This window comes from Protopterus annectens, chromosome 1.part1, assembly GCF_019279795.1.
Source record: "Protopterus annectens isolate FY-2018-M chromosome 1.part1, PAN1.0, whole genome shotgun sequence".
Taxonomy (NCBI): Eukaryota; Metazoa; Chordata; order Ceratodontiformes; family Protopteridae; genus Protopterus; species Protopterus annectens.
This window is the reverse complement of record NC_056726.1, coordinates 1,166,134,468-1,166,148,440: the sequence shown is the minus strand read 5'-3', so window position 1 is coordinate 1,166,148,440 and position 13,973 is coordinate 1,166,134,468. Positions and strand designations below refer to the sequence as shown.

The 13,973-nt window shown below is 39.1% G+C and overlaps 1 protein-coding gene across 1 annotated transcript in view; it reads left to right on the top strand.

The window, feature by feature from the left end:
• Positions 1-13,973, top strand: part of PRKCG (protein kinase C gamma) — a 4,166,346-nt gene that overhangs the window by 2,008,613 nt on the left and 2,143,760 nt on the right. The gene's annotated exons all lie outside the window — the stretch shown is intronic.

Here is a 13,973-nt window from a genome sequence, read left to right as displayed (position 1 = left end):
TTCTGGATGAAACATCATGAATGTATTTATCCTCCTCTGCAGCCAGGTATATCTCTTTCCTGGCCAAAATGTATCCAAAATTATTCATTCTGTGGCCCTCCAAAACTCAGTTTGATTATTTATGTCTCAGTCCTGTTTACAATCTTTGAAGACTTTACTTCAGTTATTGAGATGTTTACTTTCAGTCATTCATGTGATCAGCAACTCTCAAGTATAATATAACATTAAAATCCATAAATATGTATTAGTTACTCTTTGAAAAATAAATACTGTAGACCTGATAAAAATGGTAGTCTGTTATGCATAAACAAATGTTGTGAAAACCATCACAAGTGGTTTTTTTTTAGAATCATCTTCACATAATACTTATCAATAAGCAGTTTTTAAGTCGATTTTGAGAAACATTTGCACCATTCAGCAAGGCTGTTAACTTTTCCATTTCAGGTAGAAGATATGTTTTAGTACAGGTAGGTTGTTTGACAGTCAACTTACAATCACATTACTTCACATTTATTAAGGTGTTTTATTACAAAATATTGAATGCAAATATATCAAACACAATAGGTAAAATAAACAGAACAAGACCTCACAGAACTATGTGAAAAAAGACAAGTAAAAGTAATATTATTGTGTGATAATGTAAAATACAGCTTATTGGACCTCATCAAAAGCTATTGAGATAAGCAGCCTGTAAGTGACCTGCAGATGTTGGACAAGGAAGGACGCTCTCAGTGCCACTGGAGTAATAAGTTTCAGAGGTGAGCAGCCTGGAAGACAAAGTAATGACATGTCTCTTGGAGCACTTATGGAACCACCAGAACTCCCACGGAAATCTGAGTGCAAGAGCCAATAATATGGGATAACCAGTTCCTTCAGGTAGGAGGGAATGCAAGCTGTGGATGGACGTGACCAATAAGTGATCAAACTCCTTCAAATGGTGATAAAATTTATTCCAAGCACATAAAAATCAGCTGTATCAGCTTGTTTAAATACAGAACTTGGCGCCATAAATCAGATGTTGAAATTCTCTTAAAGTAACCTACAATTATTTACTTCCTTTTAAACTGCAATCTTTATAATAAAACTTCTGATTTCTTTATCCATTTAAATGATAAAAGTAACAACACATAAAAAATAAAAAATAAATAAAAATATTAAAACTGAGTAGAATATTTTACTACTACTACAATCATTAAAAACGGTCTGTGTAAGTTTATAATAATAATACTAGTAATGAAATGCTTGTATACGTGAGAACTCATCCTATGAATACTGTTTAAAATGATGAATGAAATGTAATCAGACAAAATGGTTTCATGAATAAATGCTTATCTATGACATATTTTATATTACTATACAAATAAATATAAAAATATAAAACTATAGCAATTATATAAAAATATATAAATATAAAATACTGTATGCATATATATATATATATATATTAGTCTCCTTACTATAAATAAATTGAATTAATAATTCATTTTATGTTAATATTGTTGACAGTTTTAAATACTTCTGAGCAGAAGATGAAAACACATTATATAAATATTTAATGTTAATAAAAAATGAGAAAAATTATTAGTAAAAATATATATTGTATTAATTAAAAATATCTATGTTAAATATATTGTGTTGATTAAAAACTATTGAATTTTATCTTACATTCAATTCAAGGATTGGTTTACATGATATAAATTCATTCAGACCTGGTAAGTTAGCCGCGTCTTAATATATCTGCCACCAGACTTCCTTGTAATTCAATATTTTCTTAGTATCGCCCCCTATAGGGTTGTTGTATATGACATCCAATATGGCAAATTTGAATGCATGCTCGTTTCCCATTTTTTCTACATGCCTGGAAAGTGCATTAGTAGAATCTTTCTTAGATATACTACAAATGTGGTCATAAATTCGTTTCTTAAATTTTCTCTCTGTTTTGCCAACATAATAACAGGTGCATGCTGTACACTTGGCAATATATATTACCATCTTAGTATTACAGTTACCATTCCGTAATTTAATACATTGCCTATATTTATTGGTAATATATATTCTATTGGTTTCTAATATATATTTGCATTGATTGCACATTCCACACTTTTTAGTACCATTCAGGGTTGCATTTGTATTGATGTTTTTGCCCTTATTTGTATTAGGATTATATTTCAGTAATTTCTTAATATTATCTCCCATTTTATGCACGATTCCAGGTTTATTACCTACCACATCTTGAATGTTTGGATCAGTATGTAATAGGAACCAAAATTTATTAATCACTTCCACTATTTTGTCATATGCAGGGCTAAAACAAATAATCAGTGATCTTTGATGCTTAACTAGATCTGATTGGTTATCAGGATTGAACTGTAATTTATTTTTATAAATACTGTTCAAACCATTTCCAAACAGAGGCTGATATCTCTTACCCCATTCACTCAACACAAAACTGGCTGTATCTTGTAACATTTTGTTAGGATATCCTCTGTCTCTAAACATACTCGTGATGCATTCAATTTCTTCCTTTGTTGTCTCATAATCGGAGGTCATGCGTAAAGCTCTAATACATTGTCCCTTAAAAATATTTTGCTTCAATTTAGTGGGGTGATAACTGTTATATGCTAAATAGTCATTTGAAAAAGTTTTTTTCCTATATATCCTCGATTTTAGCTCCCCATTGTGAATATACTTCAGATACTTACTACTACTATTAAGATATTCAATAAATATCTCAAGTTGTTCCTGGGTGTCTCCCCATAGGATGTATATATCATCTAAAAATCTAGAGTAATGGAGAATTTTCTTGAAATGTGGACTTGAGAATAACGTAGTTTCTTCCCAAAAAAAATAAATAAAAATAAATCCAGTAAGCATTTCTTAACAACAGTAACACCTTCTTTCAGGTATAATAGACACTATTTTACTTTTCTATGTTCACATTTTTATCATTTATAATAAATATAGATCCAAATAATTTATTTTCTGCTTTGATTAGTTCCAGAAAATTGACAATTCAAAATTCATTTCACATACTTTTTTCTTTCCACATATATTTGGTATTTTAACAATTATGTAACACACATTTTTCTTCTTTCAATATATGATTAGTATCTTTTGCCAAAGCAAGTTAGTCTTATACGTGTCTTATTATGACATGTTCTCCATGTGCCCCATGATTTCTGTGGCATTTAGCCTGTTTATGATTTCAGACATCTGTGAAGTAACTTTTAGTTTTGCACTAATAAGAAAACATATTGCTTTAGTCAAGATTTGTCAGCATTAATAAGAATGTAATGCACATACATATACCATGTGCTTTCTCAATTGGTGCTTATCACTATCTCTAGTCTTGTTGTCTTACACAGTCGAAATTTAAAAATTGGTTTTCTCTGACAAGTTTCACATTGAATACTCAATGTATTTGCCTCTTACTTCATCTAATTAGCATTTGTTTCACAGTTAACAGCAACGCATTCCTCTAGAATTCATAAGATAGTCTGATAGCTTTCTCTTTATTAATTAATTCATTCATTTATTTGTTTATTAATTGATTTATTTCACATTTGTTAACCGGGTTGGTCCAGCTGAGCCAGAGGCCCATTTTCAGTGGAGACCCGAGGAGAAAAGCTCTGGTGATTAAATAATGATCATAGAAACATACAGATTAATAATAAACAGTACATTCAGAGGTTTGCATAGTAATAATAGTTCTCTTAAGTTTTTTTTGGGACAGAAACATGTTATAGGGAGTTCTCCATTCTATGTTCAACAAACAAGAGAATGAGATTCTGAAGCTGCAGGAAATTAAGTTTACTCTGAACTGCACATTAAGTTTGTAATTGTCATATCTGGAGAATTCCTCCCTTTCCTGCAGTACAACAGTCCTGGAGTTCAATAAGTAACAGAAGCGTAGGGAGTTCAGACCCCTATATTAGGGTGTACCCCTCATACAAAAAATCCTTTCCATGTCTAACAGCACATTTAGCATTTTGCTCTTATAATTATGCAGCCATGCCTAATTTTTTCGAGCTACAGAACTCAAATTGTAGAGTCTTGCATCTCTGACACCTTTTTCAGGTAATAAATATATGGAATTATGCTGCCAGTGCTAAGAGTTTTTCCAATGAGATGTTGTTCACCTAAAATATAGTTTTTGTATATGCAGTTCAGAACTTTATAATTGATTTAAGCCCCTTATTGTTCAACACTTTAGCAGCCTTCTTTAAAGCCAAAAACAACATTGTTTTCTCTTTGTCATATGCAGTGTACTCTGAGGAGAAACACACACACAGTAAGCAAGTGGATACTTTTAAACCAGTTTGAAGCTAGGGGCCATTCTGTTCAAACAGATTATTTGTATCTGACCAATGCATTTAACATATACCCCATGCTGGCATTGTTAATACGCAAAATGCCTTAAAATACATCTATTCAAGGTGAGGTGGATAGGTAGCTGAATGAAAGATAGACACCACATAGTTAAGATGGCAAGTGCCTCCTTGGAAATATGAAGGTAACTAATGTTGTGCCTTAGGAGTCAGTAAATTGGCCTCTCCTTTTTGTCATCTACTTCTCTGATTTCCATACTGGGAATCTGAACGTTTGGTTAATAAAGTCCGGTGATGACATCATCATCTTCTTTTAGCTGTTCCCGTTAGGGGTCGCCACAGCGGATCATCTGTTTCCATTTCTTCCTGTCCTCTGCATCATGCTCTTTCACACCAACTGCCTGCATGTCCTCTCTCACCACATCCATAAACCTTATCTTAGGCCTTCCTCTTTTCCTCTTACCTGGCAGCTCCATCCTTAGCATCCTTTTCCCAATATACCCAGCATCCCTCCTCAGCACATGTCCAAACCAACACAATCTCGCCTCTCTTGCTTTGTCTCCAAACTGTCCAACCTGAGCTGACCCTCTAATATACTGCTTCCTAATCCTGTCCATCCTAGTCATACCCAGTGCAAATATTAACATCTTTAACTCTGCCACATCCAGCTCTGACTCCTGCCTTTTCGTCAATGCCACCATCTCTAACCCATATAACATAGCTGGTCTCACTACTCTCTTGTAGACCTTCCCTTTCACTCTTACTGGTACAAGTCTGTCACAAATCACTCCTGACACTCTTCCCCATCCATTCCACCCTGCCTGTACTCTCTTCTTCACCTCTCTTCCACACTCACCATTACTCTTAACTGTTGATCCCAAGTACTTAAACTCATCCACCTTTACCAACTCTACTCCCTGCAGCCTCACCATTCCTCTACCCTCCCTCTCATTTACACACATATATTCTGTTTTAGCCCTGCTGACCTCCATTCCTCTCCTCTCTAAAGCATATCTCCACCTCTCCAGGGTCTCCTCAACCTGGTCCCTACTCTCACTACATATCACAATGTCATTTGCAAACATCATAGTCCACGAGGCCTCCTATCTGATCTCATCTGTCCGGTGATGACAACAAAGCAGATATTATTGTGAAGACTCCCTCTGATACCCAGTCATTACAGCAGGAGTTAACTGTCATAAACAAATGATATACAGAAATGATCTGCAATTAAATGTGAAAATGTGTAGTTATTGTACATTTCTATCTCTCTGTCTCCTGCTCTCTTTCAATGTGCAGTATAACCAATATCCCACTTCAAAACTATAATGTAGTGAGAGATCTTAGAACATACGTTGATTATTCCCTCCCCTTTGACCCCCACATAGTAACTGTAAGTCAGAAAATGCTTTTGTTTAGGATGGCTAGTATCTAAACACATCTCATCTTGGTAAAAAAGTTATTGTCTCTATCTCTCTTAGCCCTAATTAAACCAATTTCACCCCCACCTCCAATGGGATGTGCCTTTCTAGTATAGTAAGCTTCCGGAAAGCCCCAAAAATTCCTGAAGAATGAAAGAAGAGTGTTGGCCTAAAGTCACTAAGTTAACAGGAAAATGATGAAGGTCTAACTCTCTACACAGTTTCTTATAGGATCTTGTGGGGCAATCTGCCCTCATTCATTTCCTGTATCTTTACAAACCAAATAGCCCCACTAATGCCAGAACAAGTGATGCAAATCTCCACTGCCCCATAAATAAAATGCTGTAGAGAAGAAAACTGATTTCCTGTTGCATACCCCCAGCTATAGAATAGACTTCCCCTGGAAGTTAAGCAAAGAAAAGCAACACCTTAGCATCCATCAGATTAAAGCTGGATGATTGGATGGGGACCCAAAATTTTCTCTGGGACTGATTTACTTTGCCCTTGTTAAGAAGGACAGGGGGGTACAACATGCAGGTCAGTATTAACAAAGCATAAAGGATCTTGTGACACAATTATCTTGTATTTTTTATGATGCTATGATCCTATTACTGTACATTGCACATGTGTATACTCACTCTACAATCATGTACATGCCTATATTTTTCGGAGCTCAGTGTACCACATAAGTCAATCCCATTCATATTTTACCTAGTGGGGGAGATGGACAGATTTCACAGTGATTCTAGCCCTATACTTTTGTTATAAAATTATTGAAAACTGTTTATTTAAAATAAAAAAAAAACTCAAAGCCCTGTCACTATGCTAGGTACCTACAGACTGGTAAGAGGTGATTTGTGCCTGGCATACAAGGCATTCCTTGACTCAATACTAATGGATTTACTGCACATCAGCAAGGCAAATGGCCTTAGAAATGCTATCCCTAATACTACTAATGGATAGAAGCACCTTCTAAAGCTTTGTCCCATGCATATGCCCCTTCAAATTATCTATGGTATGATCCCAGTTATTCTCATTAGGGGTAATATATAATTATCGACTATGGGATGGGTAAGGCCAATGTCCAACCAAAAGGGGTAAGTTAATTTGAGCACAAAAATTTAAATTGGCTAGGCATAAAAATGGCTCAAAAGGGCAGCTAGCCTAGTTCTTACTTATAAACACGTGAACCTATATGATCATCATCTCCGCTTTTACCGTTTTCTACATGTGGTCGGGGAGTCGTGTCATCTGCCGCCATCCCTCTCTCTATCTCTATTCAGTGCAACTCTTCTGCCGTCTTTGACACTCATGCCTGACTGTCTCATATCTTCTGTCACACAACCCATCTACCTTTGTCTGGATGTCCTCATTTCCTCTTGCCTTCTTCCTGTCTGTCCCAAATCTTCCTCACCAGATTGCCCTCTGCTTTTCTTCACATGTGACTGAGCCATCGTAATCTGTTCTCTTTGATCTTTTCTACAACTGGAGCTATGCTGGCTTCCACTCTTATGTCCTCATTTCTTCATCTGTCCCACAGTGTGCATCCTCCCACCCGTCTCTGGTACTTCATCTCCATTACCTCTAGCTTACTCATCTGCTCTGCCTTTACTGCTCAGGTTTCCATATCTAACAGTAACACTAGTTGCACCACTGTTTTCTCCACTTAACTTTTCAGCTACTTCGGTATTCCTCTGTCATATACTACACCTGACATTCAGTGCCAGCTGGCTGCAGCCCTACTGATTGCACCTTTGAACTCCTCATTCAGATTTTCCTTCTCTTGAACCAACCCTCCTAGATACTTATGGGTTTATAGGGTTTATAGGTTTGTACTAAGCTAACTGCCCTTGCGAGCCATTTTAAGCCTAGCCAATTATCCCTTGTGAGACTCAAACTCTGCACCTTGTGTTTGTAAGGCAAACACCTTAACCATTAGGCCACCCTCCCAACCCCATGCAGCTGTTAACCCGTTCCACTGTTTTCACTTCTATCTCATTTCTCAGCTTCCTCCGATTTCCCTCTTACACCCTGTCTTATCTCACATGCCTTTGCATTCCATTCCTTTATTATTTGCTGAAGTTCTTGTTCAGAGTCTGTCTGTAATGTCACATTGTCAGCATGCAGCAGCTTAGCTAATCTATCCCCTCCAACCTGTTTGCTAATGTAGTCTATCACCAATATAAACAGCAGTGGGCTCAGAGCTGAACCCTGATGCACACCTGCTCTCACTGGGAACCCTTCTATGAGAGTGAAAACTATTCATACTTGAGACATTGCATTCTTGTACAGAGCCTGCAGTAATTCTGCCAGTGTTTCTGGGACTTCAAACCACTGCAGTACTGCCCAAAACAGCTTTCTTGGGACCTTGTAATATGCTTTCTCTGAGTCTAGGAATGCCAAGTTGAACACTTTCCTCATCTCCAGCTTCTTCTTAGCTATCTGCTTCACTGTAAACATCAGGTCAGTCCTGCAGCATCCTGATCTGAATCTGAACTGCTCATCTCCTGTCTTACTTTCTACTACTCTGTCTAGAAGTTTCATGCAGTGTGACAGGAGTTTCATACCACTGTACTGCTCACAGTTGTGAATGTCCCCTTTGTTCTTGAACATTGGCACTAGTATGCTTATTCTCCAGTCATCTGGGATATATACCTTTCTTTCCACACTGTTATGAGTACCTTCAAGAGCCATATATCCTCTGTCTTATCCAGCATCTTTATCATAGGATCATAGGACCATAGCAGGTTACTAGGCTAATGGCCCCAGGGTCCTTACAAGCCTAGCCAAGTTGAACCCAAGCGTCTCTGGTTCAAGCAAGCACTAAAATCAGCATCTATTGCCCTGGTCCAAGAGGGACACAGGTGGAACCTCCAGGGTGAATTTCCAGTTACCCATCCAATCGTTCAAATTACACTTAAATAGGGCAAATGAAGGGCTTTGTTTAACATGCATAGGAAGCTTGCTCCAAAGGTGGGGCAACCTCTGTGAGACAAATCTGCCTCTCCAACAAGTTCTATTGATGTCACATACTACGTTAAGGTCCTTTGAGTGAGTGACCTGAGTGCCATTTGATTTATGAATGTGCAGCATTTCCATTAAGGCTGGGTCAGAGATTGCTCGATGTGTAAGGCACAAGTTGCCTCTGAGTAGCCTGTATGACAAAGAGTAAAGTGACAATGATCTCACTGTGAATTTTCTTTGTAACGAACCTTTGTGGTCTCTCCACTTGCTGCAGGTGTTTGGAAAGGAATATACCAAAGGGAGCATTGTACTATATTATTGGCCTGATGAGAGAAGAGTGTGGGGGGGGTTATAACATCTTTTTTTCCTGAAGGCAATGCCCTTACTTATGAGATGAGCAATATAAAATGTCCTTCTTACTACTGGGGAGACATGGTGATCAAAGTTAAGGTTGCTGTCGACCTGTGTGCCCAGATCTCTCACCGCTGAGTGTGTGCTTAGGGTATTGCTATTGATGTGGTAGTTTGCAGGAACATCACCCCTGCCGAAGGGGATCATAATGAATTTTTTTGCATTAAGGTTAAGACCATGACTTTGGCACTAATCACTAGTCTGCATAAGACCTTCTTGAAGGATGTTGACATTGCTAGGGGTTTCAGTGATCGTTCCCAGTTTGCAGATATTAGCAAACTTTGCCACCCACAGTCCTTTAGTTTCAGCCTGTACTTCGGAGAAGTAAATTCCGAACACTAGTGGTCCCAGAACCAATCCCTGTGGAACACCACTGGTTACAGGTCTGCTGGAGGAGATGGAGTCCCCTATTTTGACCGTATGAATTCTCTCAGTGAGTCAGTTTGCAACCCACCTGACAATATATGGTTTGATACCCAGCTGGGTGAGTTTATCAATGATGCCTAAGTGGGGGATTGTGTCAGAGGACATTGTTAAGTCTAGGTTTGCTGTATGCACAGACTTGCCCTTGTCTAGGGCTTTGGCGCCTGTCTTGAAAAAGTCCACTAAGTTTAACAGGTATGATCTCCCCTTGACAAAGCCAAACTGGGTGGGGTTAAGTGTCTGGAGATTTCCTATATTTTTGTTAATAAGGTCCATGATGATTCATTCCATGGCCTTGCAGCTAAGGCTGGTCAGGCTAATGGGTCTATAGTTACCGGAATCTGTGAATGCACCCTCCCTTTGTGCAAAGGGATGACAGTAGCTGTTTTCCATTCTGCTGGGATGAAGCCAGAGCTTAGGCTGTGATTGAAAAGCATGCTCAATGGTGATGCTAATTCTTGTTTTAACTCAGGTAGAACACAGCCCAGTATGTTGTTTGGTCTCTTAGAGAATGTGTTTTGGCCTTGGAGAGGGCATTTAAGACCTGGTCTTTGGAAATACTAGGTGGGGCACAGGTGTTAGGGATATTTTGCTGTATATGTGGCAGGAACTGGGGAGTGAGGTTTTCACTGAACCTGTCAGCCAGCAGGTTTGGTATAGCCACAGGTTCTGTATATGTAGTACCATTAACTACGAGTTCAGTGCAGATATGGGCCTTACCTTTGAGGTTACGAATGTAACTAAACAATGCCATGTGGTTATCCTTAGTTAGAGAAGCTAATTTGGATTTGTAGTTAGGTTTGGAAGACTTCACTAGAAGTCTTATTTGCTTGTTTAAGTTGAGGAAGGAGGGTTTCCAGTTTTGAGGCCATTCCTTCCTACTCTTAGACAGAAATTCCTGTTGTATAGCCTATTAATGGCAGTTGTCTACCAGACAGGTTTGTTTTTCTTTGAAGATCTTTCTTTGGTTCTATTGGATACAGCAGAGTCAATACAATTGTACAGGTGCTCTTATAAAGCATGAGTGTATAACTCAGCATAGGTGTCTGTTCCATTAGTGGGGGGAGGGGCTATGAAGCTATTTATGTTGTCATGTAAGAGATTGTAATTGGCCTTGGAAAAGTTTTTTTTAGTCTAGTTGTTGCTAAGGGTGGGTGCGGGGTTCTTGTGTTATACTTATTTTCTAACGAGACTGATTTGTGTTCAGATGTCACCAGGGATGGCCATACCCTAGGAGTGGAGTGTGGAGGGCTTTTCAGTGGTTCTCCATGTTGGTGAGCACCAGATCCAGGATGCTTGAGCCCTTTGTGGATGTGTCAACCAGCTGGACAAGGCATTGGAGTTAACAAAGTCCAGGAACCTTTGGGCAAGTGAGTTAGAACATGTATAATTTGCTCAGTCAATGGATGGGTAATTAAAGTCACCAAAATGCAGGGTGTTTGGTTCAATTTTGATTGACTCAAGTAGATCTGAGTAGGCTGAGTGGATGTCCTGATTCATGGAGTGAGTCCTATTGCTGACAATTACCTGAAGAGGGGTCTTACCTACAGTCAAGTGTGCCTGAAGTAATTCAAGTGAATCATGCTGTTTAACCAATCTACAAGTGTACTTATCTTTAATGAATATTGATACACCACCTTCTTTAGTTCTCACACCTTCAGTTTGTGTTCTGAATGTCTGGAAGGAAATGTAGCTTTAAACCAGGTCTCAGTGACTGCACAAATGTCAGCGTCTTCCAAGGTGAGGACTACTTCCAGTGAGTGCAGTTTCTGGTTTAGACTCCTAGTGTTTAGCAACATAACCTTGAGGTTGTTTTGAGAGGGTATTTTTATGCTGGTAATTTTGTTCATGTGATATTGGCTATAAAAGGCACTATGGGAGTGGCAAAAGCTTTAGCCAGCAACTGAAATCCCAGGGATGATAGATGAAGACCATCTCTGGCAAAGCATCGAGGTCTATCGACCGTGTCATCCCAGGCCGACAGATCCTAGATCCCCTTTGAATGGCACCAGAAACTAAGCCAATTGCTGATGTCAATCATTTTTGTTTGTAGTGCAGTCTCATCCTAGGTGAAGGGAAAATGCTACTTAAGGCTAGGGACCATACCTCTAAACTGAACAGATTTTAGTAGAATGCCCAGATTTCTGCCTCAAATTTTTGGTCACCTTTTGTAAAATTGTGGTTTTCTGGCAAACTAGTGGAATATCATTAATGATTGAAGTTAGAAAATAATGACAGACTTTTGAGTTTCAGACTTCATACCCTTCAGAAAATTCATGCTAATGCAAAACCTGGTATTCTATTCATAAATTTGTAAGAGCCATATTTAAAACTTGCCCTTATTTCTGGACCTTTGTCCCACTTTTATTTATGGCTTTGCTCAGATTTCTTGCTGTAAAAGGTTGAGAGGTATGATAGGGACATACTCGACTGAGACACATAATCAGAGAGCTCAGTCATTTCTCTCTTCATATAGTCCACTGAGGTACTTCTCAAGTTGTTCATATCAGTGCCTGTTGTTGAGAGACTTGAGGGTGTGTGTGATGTGACGGATCCTGGCAGCAGACAGACAGCTGACATGGCTTTTTCCTTATCCAACCTGGTGAGAGGGACATCTGTGTGTCTCAAAACTGAGTCGCCTATGAGCCTGCTGCATTTCCATTTCCTGATTTCATTTTCCTTAGTGCTGTTCTTACTTCTTCTATGGTGGGATCCTCCTCTTCTCTCATCATGGGATGTGTCTGGGACAGTACAGTTTCTGTGGGGTTTCCTTCATTCCAAAGCTACTGGAAGTATTCTTTCCATCTGCCTTTGATGTCTTGTGGACTAGTTATTAGGTTGCTGTTGGCATCCCTTATGAAGGATGTCTGACTATCTTCCTTATCATTCTGTCTTTTGCCTTGCAGCCTGATATAGTTTCTTTGTTCAGTATACTGGCTCACTTTCCAGAAGCTGGTAGAGTGCCTCTTAGTATCTCTGTTAGCCAACCATTATCCCTTCCTGGCCTGATATGTCTTTTCTATTTCCCATTTTTTTCCTGTGTGCCTTCTTTCTTTTGATGATCTCCTGGGCTTCTGCTTTCTGCCACCAGCGTTCCTTATATACATTATTTCCATATACCTGGCTCAGCTGTATCTCCATTCTGTAGTCCTCACACATGCTGTTTTGTAGCTTTGACATTCTTCCTCAGCTCCTCCTATTTCCTCTTCTTGGGGCACTACAGCCCTGAGTAATACATTGAAGTGTTGTGCTTTCTGTCCAGTCAACTTCCGGTCTTCAGACTGTGTTGACCTTAGATCCTTCTCTGACCACTGATTACAGCTGATTATGGCAACCAGTGGTCTATGCTGTGGTCTGACTGTTTCACTGGAAATGACTTTGCAATTGATGATTTTATCTTCGTGCCCTTTCCTTACTCGGAGGAAATCTACACGAGTTGCATGCTGGCCACTCTTCTATCTGATTTTGTGACTGTTTCTCTTTATCAACCATGTGTAGAATGGCTTCTTCCTCTTTATTCCTGTTGCCCCACCCATATGGACACATGCAACCCTCATACCTTGTTCTGTCTGTCCCAATATGTGCATTCAAGTCACCCATTATCAACACCAATTTATGTTGCCCTGCTTTATCTATTCCTGCAATTACTCTCTGATCTAATTGCACTCTTTTCCTCACTATCACAACCTTTCTATTGGGCATAATCTGAGACTATGTATACTGTCCTATCATTAGGCTGGCATCTGTCTGTCACTCATTCCAATAACATCCCTCACTCTCTTCTGAAGCCTCTGCCTCACCACAATTTCAGCACCATTTGTAGTCTGTCCTCCTTTTGAGGAGGAGAATCTGGACCCCAAGCCAAGTGGCTCTGCTGTACTGTCCTTCATACATCGGATGTCAGACACCTCCTTGCTGTCATGTCATCTGCTTGCAAACTCCATCCTGTTAGTGGACATACATTGAGAGAAATAATTTTTAGTTCATGTTTGGCAGGTTGATTGGTTTTATATACCACATTTCCTCAACAAAGCTGTCCTAGCAATTGGACACCAGCCAGCCAATACCTTATTGACTCAGGCCTGCTGTGTTTTACGGTGGGCAAACACTAGCCAACAGAGCTACATACACCCCTTTCACCATTAGCATGGGTTCCTGGCATAAGTCAATCAAATTATCACCAGAAAATGCCCATACCCATTTAGTGACATTAGTCAACTTGAACAAATCACCTAGAGCCATATTTTACACCATCGAGTGGCTAGCCCTGACACAGCATGCAGTCTGTGATCTGTGTTGTCCTATCTTGAGGGTAATGCACACCACACTAAATCACCAAAGTAGTTGGCGTATACAAATCTTCCCCTATAGGGCACCTATTTAGAGAGTTTGAAATGGAACCACTCAGCATGTGTTTTGGTAGTGG